The 16,287-nt window shown below is 50.8% G+C and overlaps 1 long non-coding RNA gene across 1 annotated transcript; it reads left to right on the plus strand.

The window, feature by feature from the left end:
* The first annotated feature begins 6,949 nt into the window (after window positions 1–6,949).
* On the plus strand, window positions 6,950–12,775 carry LOC129398731 (uncharacterized). The gene is made up of 2 exons (XR_008626644.1): window positions 6,950–10,291; window positions 11,683–12,775. It is a non-coding gene; the product is annotated as an uncharacterized LOC129398731 (long non-coding RNA).
* The last annotated feature ends 3,512 nt before the right edge of the window (window positions 12,776–16,287 follow it).

Below are 16,287 nucleotides of genomic sequence, written 5' to 3' on the forward strand. Positions count from 1 at the left end.
AATGTGCCAACTAGGAAGTTTAAAATTTCAGATGTGCACTTTGGGAGGCCGAGGCGGGTGGATCAACCTGAGGTCAGGAGTTCAAGACCAGCCTGGCCAACATGGAGAAACCCCATCTCTACTTAAAATACAAAAATTAGCCGGGTGGTAGTGGCACATGCCTGTAATCCCAGGTACTTGGGAGGCTGAGGCAGGAGAATGGCTTGAGCCTGGGAGGCAGAGGTTGCAGTGAGCCAAGATCTCGCCACTGCACTCCAGTCTGGGCGACACAGTGAAACCCTGTCTCAAAAAAAAAGAAAACGGCCGGGCGTGGTGGCTCACACCTGTAATCCCAGCACTTTGGGAGGCCGAGGTGGGCGGATCATGAGGTCAGGAGTTCGAGACCAGCCTGACCAACATGGTGAAACCCTGTCTCTACTAAAAATATAAAAATTAGCTGGGCGTGGTGGTGCATGCCTGTAATCCCAGCTACTCAGGAGGCTGAGGCAGCAGAATCGCTTGAGCCTGGGAAGCAGAGGCTGCAGTGAGTTGAGATCGTGCCTCTGCACTCCAACCTGGGCTACAGAGCGAGACTCCATCTCAAAAAAAAAAAAAAAAGAAAAGAAAAGAAAAAGAAAGAAGAAAAGAAAAGAAAAATACCGGGCGCAGTGGCTCACGCATGTAATCCCAACACTTGGGGAGACCAAGGTGGGTGGATCACCTGAGATCAGGAGTTCAAGACCAGCCTGGCCAAAGTGGTGAAATCCCTTCTCTACTAAAAATACAAAATTAGCTGGGTGTGTGGCACGCCTGTAATCCCAGCTACTTGGGAGGCTGAGGCAGGAGAATCGCTTAAACCCAGGAGGCAGAGGTTGTAGTGAGCCAAGATTGTGCCATTTCACTCGAGCCTGGGCCAAAAGAGCAAAGCTCCATCTCAAAAAATAAAAAAACAGCCAAGCGAGGTGGCTCACGCCTATAATCCCAGTACTTCAGGAGGCTGAGGCGGGTGGATCACCTGAGGTCAGCAGATCACCTGAGGTCAGGGGTTCGAGACGAGCCTGGGCAACATGGTAAAATCTCTTTTCTACTAAAAATACAAAATTAGCCAGGTGTGGTGGTGCACACCTGTAATCCCAGCTACTCGAGAGGCTGAAGCAGGAGAATCGCTTAAACCTGGGAGGTAGAGGTTGCAGTGAGCCAAGCTCACTCCATTTCACTAGAGCCTGGGCCAAAAGAGTGAAGCGCCGTCTCAAAAAACAAAAAAACAGCCAGGCACGGTGGTTCACGCCCATAATCCCAGCACTTTGGGAGGCTGAGGTGGGCGGATCACTTGAGCTCAGGAGTTTGAGACCAGCCTGGGCAACATGGTGAAACCCTGTCTCTACAAAAAATAGAAAAATTAGCCGGGTGTGATGCCAGGCTCCTGTAGTCCCAGCTACTCGGGAGGCTGAGGCATGAGAATCGCTTGAACCTGGGAGATGGAGGTTGCAGTGAGCCAGATCGCACCACTGCACTCCTGCCTGGGTGACAGAGCAAGGCCCTGTCTCAAAACAAAACAAAACAAAACAAAACAAAACAAAAAACAACTTCAGATGTGCTTACATTATATTTCTTTTCTCTGTCTCTCTTTTTTTTTTTTTTTTTTTTTTGAGACATGATCTCACTCTTGTTTCCCAGGCTATAGCACAGTATAATCACAGCTCACTGCAGCCTTGACTTCCCAGGCTCAAGTGATCCTCCCACCTCAGCCTCCTGAGTAACTCGGACTACAGACACACGCCACCATGCCCAGCTAGTTTTTGTATTTTTAGTAGAGATGGGGTTGCGCCATCTTATCCAGGCTGATCTCAAACTCCTAGGCTCAAGCAGTCCACCCAAAGTGGACTCCTCAGCCTCCCAAAGTGCTGAGATTACAGGCATGAGCCACCTCACCCGGCCTGTCTGTCCTTTTTTAAAATTGAGACGGGGTCTCACTATGTTGTCCAGGATGGTCTCAAACTCCTAGGCTCAAGCAATCTTCCTGTCTCAGCCTCCCAAGTAGATGGGATTTACAGGCACCTGCCACCGTGTTTGTCACATTGTATTTCTTTCTTTCTTTCTTTCTTTTTTTGAGACAGTCTTGCTCTGTCACCAAGGCTGGAGTGCAGTGGCGTGATCTCGGCTCACTGCAAGCTCCGCTTCCTGGGTCCTGGCCATTCTCCTGCCTCAGCCTCCCAAGTGGCTGGGACTACAGGTGCCCACCACCACGTGATCTGCCCGCCTCAGCCCCCCAAAGTGCTGGGATTACAGGTGTGAGCCACTGTGCCCAGCCTTTATTTTGTTTTTTAAGAGTCGGGGTCTCACTATGTTGCCCAGGCTCGTCTTGACCTAAACTCAAGCAATCCACCCAACTCAGCCTCCCAAAGTGCTGGGATTACAGGCATGAGCCACTGCACCTGGCCAACACTGTATTTTATTAATAATTAAGTAGTTTTAGATCATATTTTGTTCTCCAAATTTAAAAGAAAGATTGTCAAAAGTATATAATCCAGTATCTTCTGAAGAAAAACCAGTCTTTGTGGTATACATGTCCTGTGTGGAAACAAATTCCCTTGTCAAATGTTTTTAGGGAGCATCCCATACTATAAGCACCCTGTTGACCAGTCACAATGCACATTAGCATAGTAAATGCTCTGAGAAGTCCTGCAGGAAAGAAATCTGTGTTATTTAATGAAGTATTTTCCACACTTACTTGGGTAGGACATTCTTTTAAAACTCCTTTTAGCATACTGAAGAACCAATGTCTTATGGAATAAATAACCATGAGGAAAGCCAGGCTCAGTGGCTCACACCTATCATCCCAGTGACTCAGGAGGCTGAGTCAGGAGGATCGCTTGAGGCCAGAAGTTTGAGGCTGAAGAATCATAAGCCATGATTGCACCACTGCCTTCCAGCCTGGGCCATAGCACAAGACCCCATCTCAATAGTTTTTAAAAATTAGCAGGGTTTGGTGGCGTGCCTGTAGTCCCAGCTATTCAGGAGGCCGAGGCAGGAGGATTGCTTGAACTTGGGAGTTCAAGGAGGCTGCTGTGAGCCGTGATCACACCACTGCACTCCAGCCTAGGTGACAGAGAGAGATCCCAACTCTAAAAAAATAAGAAGAACCACGAGGAGCCCATTGTTGTATGAGTCCCTGCTCCCCTGGGAGAAGATACTGGGGAGTGAAGAGAGCATTTCCTACAGGTGAGTGGAGTGACATTAAACCCCAGCGGGAGGCTCAGGTGAAGGGAGTGAAGCACTCAGCCTCCCGAGTAGGTCTGTGGAATGTACCTGATGTGGTTTGGCTGTGTCCCCACCCAAATCTCACCTTGAATTGTAGTTCCCATAATTCCCATGTGTTGTGGGAGGGACCTGGTGGGAGATAATTGAATCATGGAGGTGGTTCCCCTCATACTGGTAGTAAGTCTCACAAGATCTGATGTGTTTATAAAGGGTTTCCCTTTTCACTCAGCTCATTCTCTCTTCCCTGACGCCATGTAAAATGTGCCTTTTGCCGTCTACCGTGATTGTGAGGCCTCCCCAGTCACATGAAACTGTGAGTCCATTATACCTCTTTCCTTTATAAATTACCCAGTCTCGGGTATGTCTTTATCAGCAGCATGAGAACAGACTAATACAGTGCTGAAATTCACAGGATGGACAGTGGTGGAGAGAGCCCACCCAGCAACCAGCTCCTTCAGCTTCTGATGTCACATCGGCAGGTGGCCAGCCCACAGCAGGAGCTCAGTAACCACGCACCGGCTCCCGCTGAGCTGGTTCTCGCTTGTCCCCACCATCCTCTTCAGCAGGCTGCCAACTCCAGCCCATGGGTAGTGGCTGCTGGACCATTATGTCGGGAGGAATGGGAGGCAAGACAGAATCAGCTGGAGGGAGTGGCTCGATCCCTTATGCTGTCAATCATGGTCACTGGGGAGGAGGAGTCAGCTGGGGCACAGGTGTCTCTGTGCTCCCTTAGGGAGAATTCTATAGTGTCTCCCAGCCACCTCGCCTGCCAGGTGGCAGGCTGACTTCCCCTGGAGTACATCATTCCCCACTCAGGGCAAATGGCAATTTGCAAGTCTGTGTTCAGACAGGACCAGGAGATGGGCATCCCCGCACATCAGAGCTGTCCGCCATGGTGGTCACAGTCTTACTGGGCCCCCTGGCCAGTCCTTGTTTTTTTGTTGTGCGAGAGAAAAACAGAGTGGAACACGGGTTAGTTAGCACAGGCCCTGGAGCCGGACTGCACTTATTTGTTGTGTGGCCTTAGGTAAGTCGCTTAAACTCCTTAAGCCTCAGTTTTCTCATCCGGAAAGTAGGGATAATAAAAATACCACCCACCCCCCCAAGGGTTGTTATGAGAGTTAAGTGATGTGTGTAGAATGCTTAGCACTATTTAGTAAAACCTGGCTATTAATACTGACAAACAATAATATATTTGTTTTGGCAATATTCTTATAATACTTATTATTGACAAAGAAAGAAAAAGAAACCATGTCACCAAACTTCCTGTGGAAAGGCCCCCACACCAGCAGTCTGAGTGCTAGTCCTGGCTGTGGGGCCGGGGCTGGGCGTGTGGCCCCTGAGCCTCGGTTTCCTCCGTGGTAAGTGGGGATGGAGGTGCCCCGGGTGCCTGCTGTGGACCTTGAAGCTGGCCTCTCCTGCATGGGAGAAGCAGTCATTACATGGAGCTGCCGAGCCGAGTGCATTTGTGAATAAACATGCAGCCTGCTTGTTGAGAGACAGATGCAAAGTCCATCTGGAGAGGGACAAAGGCCTCCCTCCTCAGTTTCCTTTTTTTTCTTTTTTTTTTTTTTAGACAGTGTCTTGTTCTGTCACCAGGCTGGAGTACAGTGGCACAAACTTGTGTGGTACGAGGCTGTGTGATCCCTGACATCACTGTCTCCTAGGTCACTGGGGGTGTCCACCCCACACTGGGGAAACCCTGACCTGGGGGCACCCCCAAGCTAGTGAACCAGGGGACGGGGCTCCTTGCGAGGACCAGATGGCATTTAACGCTGATAGGCACTATCATGACCTCCTGGGCATGAAACAGGTACCTCCCTGGTCCGCATTCCAGAAGAGGATGCAGAAGCCCTCTGGACAGGCCTGGCTCATGTCCTCCTGCTGGAGCGGGCTGACCACAGCCCTTGGCCCTCCGCTCCCGGCATGGCCCGTCTGGAGTAGCTGGGATTGCAGAGGTGCACCACCATGCCCGGCTAATTTTTGTATTTTTAGTAGAGACAGGGTTTTGCCATGTTGGCCAGGCTGGTCTTGAACTCCTGACCTCAGGTGATTTGCCCACCTCAGCCTCCCAACGTGTTGGGATTACAGGCGTGAGCCACCATGTCCGGCCCCTCCTCAGTTTTCTTAGGTGCCCTGCGTGTGAGAAGGGACCTCTTTGCTCTCTTTCCAGGGAGCCATCAGGCAGTGTGTTCTGGTCCTCGCAGCCTCTTGCTTCCTGGGGAAGACATGCCCTCTATGAACTTCACCTTCCCCAGTGAGTATCGAGGCTTCGGTGAGGCCTCCTGGTATCCCAGCATGGGGCAGTGATGGGCTGAGCTGTACAGACTCTCCCGGGGGCCAGGGGAGCCGGCTATGTTCCCCAGCGCCTGTCATTTTCTCACTCATGGTTTTCGTGTGTCTGAGGGAAGGCCAGGGAATCTTTGTTTGCAAGGCTAGAAGCTCCCAAGCCAGTGAAGCAAAAAGGAGAACTTAGTAGAAGGGCAGGAGAGCCAGCCAGGGCACCCACAGTGAGGACAGCCACTGGGAGGGAGCTGGTTCCTCTCTCCAACCACCCAGGCTCTAGGGTGGCCTGCAACAGAGACCAAAGGTGGCAGCAGAATTGGCAACGTGCCTGTGGAAGCGCTCAGGAGAGGAGGAAGGGCAGGGCCTGGGAATCTGCAGGATCTGGGGTCGACACAGCAGGAACAAGGGCACGGGGTCTCCAGACTGTCAGTTCAGGACACAGCCATTGGCCCTGGCCATTCTCCTCCCTCTGTGTAGCCGTTTGCTCAAAATTCAGTCCTAGGAGGCCGGGCATGGTGGCTCACACCTGTAATCAAAACACTTTGGGAGGCCGAGGTGGGTGGATCACTTGAGGTCGGGAGTTTGAGACCAGCCTGGCCAATGTGGTGAAATCCCATCTCTACTGAAAATACAAAAATTAGCTGGCCATGGTGGCAGGTGCCTGTAATCCCAGCTACTCAGGAGGCTGAGGCACGAGAATCGCTTGAACCCAGGAGGCAGAGGTTGCAGTGAGCCAAGATCCCACGACTGCACTCCAGCCTGGTCAACAGAGCGAGACTCCGTCTCAAAAACGTAAATAAATAAATACATAAGTCCCAGGAGAGGGTATGCAGGGGTCACAGGACCACACCGGACAGGAAGTAGGCAGGGTAGCTTGCTAGACAGTTTCACCAAGGCTGCTCCTAGTAGGTGGGGCGGGAGGGGCGGGGGCCGGAGAGGTGCCTCAAAGTAACTTAGGTGCTTTGTCTGCAAGTATGGGGAATGAATGGTGGGGAGAGGCTAAATGAAAAGTCCCGGGACCCCAGCTATCAGGGCAGTTTCTGTCTCTGTAGACAGCTTTCCCTGAGCCTCTGCCCCCGCCTGGATCTCACCTTCCCCCCAGCTCACGTGCCCACCAGACTGATGGCTGAGTCACAGTGCCCGAATCTGGGAGGGAGGATCTGAATGGCCCACATGAGCCAGTTGTTTGGCACAGTCCATCAGCTGTGGTCAATGAGGGTGGGATCATGTCGTTATGGCTCCAGAGGTCTACCCTCAGGAAAGGGGGTGCTGGGCAGTCACCCCAAATACCATCTATCATAGGATTCAAGAGCCTTCAAAGCTGGGAGGTACACTTCAAAGACCACCAGGTCCAATGTGCTCATCTTACAGATGGGAGAAGGTGAACTGGGGCTTGCTCCTCCCGGTGTGGGGTGGATGCTTTGACCAGGTTCCTAGTTGAGCCTCCAAGCAGCGGGCTCTCCCAGGGTCAAGCTCAGAGATGCTCAGACCATGAGCTGGGAGGAGGAGCCAGGCCCTGGAGCCCTTCCGCACTCTGGTGCCAGGGAGCTGCCCACCATCTGGCCTGTCCCAGCACTGCCCGTTAGGGTGACACCTGCTGGTTTCCCAAGCCGGGTCTGAGACATGGACTCCCCCAGACAGATACAAGGGATAGGTCCTGGCCCAGTTCTCCCAGGGTCTCAGCCCCCATACATGAGTTATATGTGGGCCAATCCAGGAGCCCCACCCCATGAGGGCAGGGCTGTGTGTGTCTTGTCACTGCCGCCTGCCCCATGCCCAACTGAAAGTGAAGCCACAACAACAATGCTGAATGGGTGGACGTGGCCTCTTCGGTCCCCCACCCCCAGCTGCCCTTTGGCAATGACATGAAGTCCATCCTTAAGGTCAGCCACACGTGGAATCCAATAATCCCAGGCAACTATCTGGGCTCCAAACCCACTAACCTCTGGTGCAGACTTAGACAATCGCTCTCACTCTCTGGGCCTCGATTTCCCTGTCTGTACAATGAGGGGCTTCAAGGTTCCGTCCAGCTGAGACAGTGTGTGCTGTAACAGTTCTAAGTTCCAGCCTGACCAACATGGGGAAACCCCGTCTCTACTAAAAATACAAAAATTAGCTGGGCATGGTGGTACGAGCCTGTAATCCCAGCTACTCAGGAGGCTGAGGCAGGAAAATCGCTTGAACCCAGGAGTCGGAGGTTGCAGTGAGCCGAGATCACACCACTGCACTCCAGCCTGGGCAACAGGGCAAGACTCTGTCTCAAAACAAACAAAAAAACAAACAAAACAGTTCTAAATTGGGGGCCAGTCTTGAGGCATCAGAATTGACCCGGAGAGAAAGCAGGACACACTGCCTTCTCTGGAGTCCTTTAGCGGCTCTTGTTTTTAGACTTGAATTTGGCGTAGCCTCGGTAATTAGTAAGTCCAGCGACAACAATGGCAGCTACCACTTACTGCGCCTGGTTGTGTGCCAGGCAGGGCGCCACGTACTCCCTGTGCATCAGCTCGCTGAGCCTTTGCAGGATCCTGTGGGTTAGGCAGCAAGGCCCAGAGAGGTTGAGGAGCTGGGGACCAGGTCACACAGCTGGTGACCGGCCATAAAGGATTCAAGTCAGGCTTGTCTGAGCCCCTCTCTGTGCATGCTGGGCTCACTGTGTGATATAAAAAGCCTGAAATCGCTGAGCACGGTGGCTCACACCTGTAATCACAGCACTCTGGGAGGCCGAGGTGCGTGGATCACCTGAGGTCAGGAGTTCAAGACCAGCCTGGCCAACGTGGTGAAACCCTGTCTCTAGTAAAAATACAAAAATTAGCCGGTGGCTCACGCCTGTAATCCCAGCACTTTGGGAGGCCAAGGCGGGCGGATCACAAGGTCAGGAGATTGAGATCATCTTGGCCAACATGGTGAAACCCCATCTCTACTAAAATACAAAAAAAAAATTAGGCGTGTTGGCATGTGCCTGTAGTCCCAGCTACTCGGGAGGCTGAGGCAGGGGAATCGCTTGAACCCAGGAGGCAGAGGTTGCAGTGAGCTGAGATCGTGCCACCGCATTCCAGCTTGGTGACAGAGCGAGACTCCGTCTCAAAAAAAAAAAAAAAAACAAAATAAGGCATAGTGGTGCCTATAATCCCAGCTACTCAGGAGGCTGAGGCAGGAGAATCGCTTGAACCTGGGAGATGGAGTTGCAGTGAGCCGAGATCACGCCTCTGCACTCCAGCCTGGATGACAGAGCAAGACTCTGTCTCGGAAAAAAAAGAAAAAAGAAAAAAATAGGATGTACGAAAAGCCCCAGGTGAGGGCACAGGGCTGAGAGTTTAGAGGCCTAGGTGAAGTTCTGGAACACTCTCTAGGACTTGCAGCAAGGCAGGAGGTCTGGGACAGCCCCCTACCTCCCTGGGCTTCATTTGCAAAACAATGGTATCTGCTCCCTGGGCTCTGAAATGCACCCAACCTAGTGACCCAGCCCCTCCTCCTATTCTCCCAACAGGTGAAATATGGAGATGGGGGAGTGGAGCAGCTCCTCAGCCCCCATTCCTGTCCAGCAACAACAGCAATACCCAATTGCCTTTGCCCAGAGCTGGGTTCCAGGTCGGGGACAGGAAGTGGAAGAAGAGGCAAAAATGGGGGGCAGTCCATGGAGACTGGCCTCTCTCTAGCTCTTGACCACCCAGCTTCTCCCGCTCCTCGTGGTCCTCAGCCCTGCTCCACTGGAAGGAAATATGCTGTGATGGACTGAATATTTGTGTTCCCCTAAAATTCCTTTTTCATTCTTTTCTTTTCTTTTTTTTTTTTGAGACGGAGTCTCACTCTCTGTCACCCAGGCTGGAGTACAGTGGCACAATCTCGGCTCACTGCAATCTCTGCCTCCCAGGTTCAAGTGATTCTTCTGCCTCAGCCTCCTGAGTAGCTGGGACTACAGGTATGCACCACCATGTCCAGCTAATTTTTTGTATTGTCAGTAGAGAAGGGGTTTCACCATGTTGGCCAGCCTGGTCTCGAACTCTTTACCTCGTGATCTGCCTGCCTCGGCCTCCCAAAGTGCTGGGATTACAGGCGTGAGCCACTGCACCCGGCCTCTTTCTTTTTTTTTTTTTTAACATATAGAGACAGGGTCTCATTATGTTGTCCAGACTGGTCTTGAACTCCTGGGCTCAAGCTATCATCCCGCCTCTTCCTCCCAAAGTGTTGGGATTACAGGCATGAGCCACCAAACCGGCCTCCCCTAAATTCCTATGTTGAAATACTGACTCCCAAGATGACGGTATGAGGAGGTGGGGCCTTTCGGAAGTGATCAGGTCGTGAGGATGGAGCTGTCACAAATGGGATTCGCGCCCTTAAAAAGAGGTCCCAGCCGGGCGCGGTGGCTCGCGCCTGTAATCCCAGCACTTTGGGAGGCTGAGGTGGGTGGATCATCTGAGGTCAGGAGTTCGAGACCAGCCTGACCAATATGGTAAAACCCTGTCTCTACTAAAAATACAAAAAATTGCCAGACGTGGTGGCATGTGCCTGTAGTCCCAGCTACTCAGGAGGCTGAGACAGGAAACTTACTTGAACCCAGGAGGCAGAGGTTGCAGTGAGTTGAGATCGTGCCACTGTACTGCAGCCTGGGTGACAGAGTGAGACTCTGTCTCAAAAAATAAATAAGAGGCCCCAGAGAAATCCTGCCATGTGAGGTTACAGTGAGAAGATGGCCATGAGGAACAGGACCTCACCAGACATGGAATCTGCAGACACGTTGGTCTTAGACTTCCCAGCCTCCAGAACCGTGAGTAATAAGTTTCTGTTGTTTATAAGCCACTCAGTCTATGGTATTTTGCCATAGCAGCCCACACAGACTAAGACACCTCTCAATACCAAGCTGGTGACAGGGTCTTGCCAGCCACTGGGTGCCCTTCAGAGGGCTGAGGGACAGAATGAAAATAGACTAGAGAGAAGGGAATATGTAGGTTTAAGTATCTTCCAAATGGGCTGGTGGCTTGGGGGTGACTTACGCGCCAGTGGTTACCAGCTGTCTCTGATGGTCTACAGGTCGGAGGGTGAGGTTCAGCCCTTAGCCTGGAAGGCCCTGCAACAGTTGGGCCCTTTGCCTCCTGAGTGGCCCTAGACACTCCCCTGCTTTGCCACGTGGACAAGGCTCCCAGCAGGCCCCTCCAGAAGAGTAATGCACCGTTGTTCATAATTCTGTCTGAATTGCCCAGTGCAAGACGCTCTGGATCCCAGATGCTCAGAGCAGCTCCAAAGGGTCCAGAGAGACTCATTCCACAGAGGTAAAACATGATTAAAAATCAATGCAGCCACCTGCTGATGGATTTTCTGAGGCCTGGACAGTAAAAAGGCAGGAGAAAGAGGCAAACTCGCCGAAAAGCAGGGAGGGCAAAGGAGCCCTCTAGAATGGGAACTCTAGTTGAAGCAAAGGAGCTTTTTCTCAAAAACAACAAAATCAGCCTTATCCCGGGCTCAGGCCTGGAAGGTTTGCTTCCAGCCAAAACCCAGAGTGGTAGCTGGAAAGGGCTTGGTCCAGGAGACAGCACACCCAGACTCCCCAGCCAGGGCTCCTGGGTGATCCCCTTGGACCTCACCTTAGAATAAGACGGGAGGTGCCGGGTGCAGTGGCTCATGCTTGTAATCCCAGCACTTCAGGAGGCCGAGGCAGGCGGATCACCTGAGGTCAGGAGTTCGAGACCAGCCTGGCCAACATGGTAAAACCCTGTCTCTACTAAAAATTCAAAAATTAGCCGGGCATGGTGGTGTGTGCCTGTAATCCCAGCTACTCAGGAGGCTGAGGCAGGAGAATCGCTTGAACCCAGGAGGCAGAGGTTGCAGTGAGCCGAGATTGTGCCACTGCACTCCAGCCTGGATGACAGAGCGAGACTCCATCTCAGAAAAAAAAAAAAAGAACAAGATGGGAGGATGAGCTAGTCTAGGGGCAGTGCCAGCTCAGCCCCCTCTTACGCTCTCGGTGTTGGCTTGGGGTTGCGGCCCTCGCTAATGCGTCCCACCTGGCTCCCTGCCTGCCTGCCTGCCTGCAGGGCACTCTTAGGCTGCCACTGTGATGAATGAATTCCTCCGCAGATTCTCAGGAGGGACACTTTGTCTCAGTCCTCCCTGTGACAGCCCTGCCCTTCCTTCCCTAATTACCCCCTTCTCCTCTTTCAGAATTCTGCGCCAACATTATCTGGGGAGTCCCCCCAGATGCTCCAGGGAGACTGTGAAGACCCTCAGGCTCCCCGACGCCTCGTGTGCTCCTTCTGTCAGGGTGTTTGAACCAGAGCAACGCCATCTTGAATAGGGGCTGGGTAAAGTAAGGCTGAGACCTACTGGGCTGCATTCCCAGACGATTAAGGCATTCTGAGTCACAGGATGACACAGGAGGTCGGCACAAGATACAGGCCATAAAGACCTTGCTGATAAAACAGGTTGCAGTAAAGGGGCCGGCCAAAACCCACCAAAACCAAGATGGCGACGAGAGTGACCTCTGGTCGTCCTCACTGCTACACTCCCACCAGCACCATGACAGGTTACAGATGCCATGACAATGACAGAAAGTTACCCTCTAGGATTTAAAAGGGGGAGGCATGAATAACTCCACCCCTTGTTTGGCATATCATCAAGTAATAACCGTAAAAATGGGCAACCAGGCTGGGTGCGGTGGCTCACGCCTGTAATCCCAGCACTTTGGGAGGTCAAAGCAAGCGGATCAACTGAGGTCAGGAGCTCGAGACCATCCTGGCTAACACGGTGAAACCCCGTCTCTACTAAAAATACAAAAAAAAAAAAATTAGCCGGGCGTGGTAGCGGGCGCCTGTAGTCCCCGCTACTCGGGAGGCTGAGGCAGGAGAATGGCATGAACCCGGGAGACGGAGCTTGCAGTGAGCCGAGATCGCGCCACTGCACTCCAGCCTGGGCGACAGAGCGAGACTCCGTCTCAAAAAAAAAAAAAAAAAAAAAAATACAAAAATTAGCTGGGCTTGGTGGCACACGCCTATAGTCTCAGCTACTGGGGAGGCTGAGGCAGGAGAATCACTTGAACCTGGGAGGTGGAGGTTGCAGTGAGCCAAGATCACGCCACTGCACTCCAGCCTGGCGACAGAGCAAGACTCCATCTCAAAAACAAAACAAAACAAAAACAACAACAACAACAACAACAACAACAACAACAAAACCCAGCAGCCCTTGGGGCGGTTCTGCCTACGGAGTAGCCATTCTTTATTCCTTTACCTTCTTAATAAACTTGCTTTCATTTTATGGACTCACCCCAAATTCTTTCTTGTGCAAGATCCAAGAACCCTCTCTAGGGGTCTGGATCTGGACCCCTTTCCAGTAACAATTATCTGCAAAAGCACTTTACAGCAACAGAAAACCTGACCCAAACTGGATAAAGCAAAAAGGGAACTTTTTGACTCATGAAACTTGAGTCCAGCAACAATGCCTTCAGGCAAGGCTTGATCCAGGGTTCACAGGCTATAAGAGAATCTGGTTTTCCTCTCTGCATGTCTGGCTCTGCTTCCTTCGTAGTGGAGCCGTTCCCAGGAAGGCACTCCACTTGGCTGAAGGCAGCAGCTTAGGGCTTCTATTCGGTGTTCATATCTTGCTGAAAATGACCCACTTCTTCCCGACCCCTGACCCTGCCAATCAAGTCTTAGGAACTGGGTCTCATTGGCCCAGATGGGCCTGAAGGGGGCCGTTTGTCTGTTCTTGAACCAATCAACACAAGGGGCAAGGAGGGAAGAAAAGGGGTGTGTTGATAAGCTTCAGCCAATCAAGGCCCAAGCTTAGAGCTAGGAGTAGGGGTCAGTCCCACCTAAACCACAAGCCTGAAGAATGTGAGGTCCAGTCGAGAATAGGGAAGAAAGGGCTAGGTGCAGTGGCTCACACCTGTAATCCCAGCACTTTGGGAGGCCAAGGAGGGTGGATTACTTGAGGTTAGGAGTTCAAGACCAGCCTGGGCAACATGGTGAAACCCCATCTCTACAAAAATACAAAAAAAAAAAAAAAAAAAAAAATTAGCCAGGCATGGTGGTGCGCACCTGTAATCCCAGCTACTCAGGAGACTGAGGTACGAGAATCACTTGAACCCTGGAGGCAGAGGTTGCAGTGAGCTGAGATTGTGCCATTGCACTCTAGTTTGGGTGACAGAGTGAGACTCTGTCTCAAAAAAATAAATAATAAAAAGGGATAAAGGCCAGAGAGGCAGCCAGGAAACGTCCCCCACAGCAATCTCTCACCACCAGCTCTAGCACATGCTGTTCCCTCTGCATGAACACCTGCCCACCACCATCCACTTTATCAAGCTAATTCATCCTACACAGGAGAGTGTGGCTAGTACCTCCTCCAGGCAGCCCTCCTTGAACACAACAGGGCTGAGTACCTGATGCTGTGCCCCTACAGGCACCTCTCAACTCAAATAATGGTATATCTTGTCTATTTTTTAAGCAGCTTTAAAGAGATATAATTCATATACCATAAAATTTGCCTATTTATTTATTTATTTATTTATTTGAGACGGAGTCTGGCTCTGTCACCCAGGCTGGAGTGCAGTGGCTCACTCAGCTCATTCACCATTCTCCTGCCTCAGCCTCCCAAGTAGCTGGGACTACAGGCACCTGCCAACAGGCCCGGCTAAATTTTTTGTATTTTTTTAGTAGAGACAGGGTTTCACCATGTTAGCCAGGATGGTCTCGATCTCCTGACCTCGTGATCCACCTGCCTCGGCCTCCCAAAGTGCTGGGATTATAGGCCTGAGCCACCGCGCCTGGCCTACAATTTGCCTATTTAACGTGTATACTTCTGGCTGAGCATGGTGGCTCATATCTGTGATCCCAGGACTTTGGAAGGCCAAGGAGAGAGGATCACTTGACCCCAGGAGTTCGACACCAGCTTGGGCAACATAGGGAGACCTCCTATCTATAAACAATACAAACATTAGCTGGACATGGTGGCATACACCCATAGTCCTAGCTACTTGGGGAGCTGAGATGGGAAGATTGCCTGAGCCCGGGAGATGGAGGCTACAGTGGGCATTGATCGTGCCACTGCACTCCAACCTGGGTGACAGAGCAAGACCCTCTCTCGAAAAAAAAAAAAAGTGTACATTTTAGTGGCTTTTAGTCTATTCAGAGAGTTGTGCCACCATCACCACACACCACAATTTTAGAACATTTTCATCACTCCCCTAAAGAAACCTCATGCCCCGTAGCATTCACCCCCACAATCCTCATTCCCCTACCCCTAAGCAACCATGAATCCACTCGCTATAGACTTGCCTATTCTGGACATATCTAAAATTGGATTTTGTATGGAAAGTGGAAATTGGACACTGTATGGAAACAGTCACACAACCTGTGGCCTTTGTGTCTTTCTCTGAGCATTGCGTTCTCAAGTTTCCTCCATGCGGCAGTGTGGATAAGGACTTTTTTCCTTTTCACTGCTGAGTAATATCCCAATCGCATTTCATTGACCCATTTATCAGTTGACGGACAGCTGGGGTGTTTCCACTTTTTGACTATTATAATTAATGCTGCCATGGACATTTGTAGACAAGTTTTTGTATGGAGATAGGTTTTCGTTTCTTTTTTTCTTTTCTTTCTTTCTTTTTTTTTTTTTGAGACAGAGTCTCTCTCTCTCTTGCCCAGGCTGGAGTACAGTGGCGCAATCTTGGTTCACTCCAACCTCCACCTCCCAGTTCCAGTGATTCTCCTGCCTCAGCCTCCTGGGTAGCTGGGATTACAGGTGCACACCACCATGCCTGACTAATTTTTGTATGGTTAGTAGAGATGGGGTTTCACCATACTGGCCAGGCTGATCTCGAACTCCTGACCTCAGGTGATCCGCCCACCTTGGGCTCCCAAAGTGCTGGGATTATAGGCGTGAGCCACTGCGCCCAGGCTGGTTTTCATTTCTTTTGTCTCAAAAAGGAAAAAAAAGAAGGAAAAGCATTCTACCCCTTGTCTCTAGGGGTAGAATTATTGGGTCGTATGGTAGCTCTACACTTACTGTCTTGAGGAACTGTCAAACTTTTCCAGGGCAGGTGCCCCCTTTTCCATTCCCACCAGTGGTGTATGTGGGTGCCAGTTTCTCCATGTCTTCACCAACACTTGTCGTTGTCTGTCTTTCTGATTACAGTCACCCTGGTGGGTGTGAAGTGAATCTCACTGTGATTTTCATTTACATTCCCTGGATGGCTAATGATGCTGAGCGTCTGTTTGCGTGCTGGCTGGCTGTGTACCTTCTTTGGAGAAATGGAAAAAGGACAGTTTTTTTCGAACAGTGGTTGCTGGGAAAACTCGGTATCTGCATGCAAAAGAATGAAGTTGGACCTTTGTCTTACGCTATATACAAAAATAAAATAGATCGAAGCTCTAATAGAAAAGCTAAAAATAGAAAACTCTTAGAAGAAAACATAGAGGAAATCTTCATGATATTGGATTTGCCAGTTATTTCTTGGATATCATTGGATGCTGAAAGCATAGACTACAAAAGAGAAAAAATAAATTGCACTTCATCAAAATTAAAAACTTTTGTGCATCAAAGGACGCTATAAAAAATGTGACAAGACAACCCACGGAATGAGAGAAGCTATTTGTAAACCATATATTTGAAAAAGGATTAATATTCAGAATATACAAAGAATTTCTGGGAGGCTGAGGTGGGAGGATTGCTTGAGCCCAGGATGTCGAGGCTGCCGTGAGCCTTGACTATGCCACTGACTCCAACCTGGGTGACAGAAGGAGACCTTGTCTCAAAAAAACAAAAAACAGAAAT

Source organism: Pan paniscus, chromosome 11 (assembly GCF_029289425.2).
Source record: "Pan paniscus chromosome 11, NHGRI_mPanPan1-v2.0_pri, whole genome shotgun sequence".
NCBI classification, from domain to species: Eukaryota; Metazoa; Chordata; class Mammalia; order Primates; family Hominidae; genus Pan; species Pan paniscus.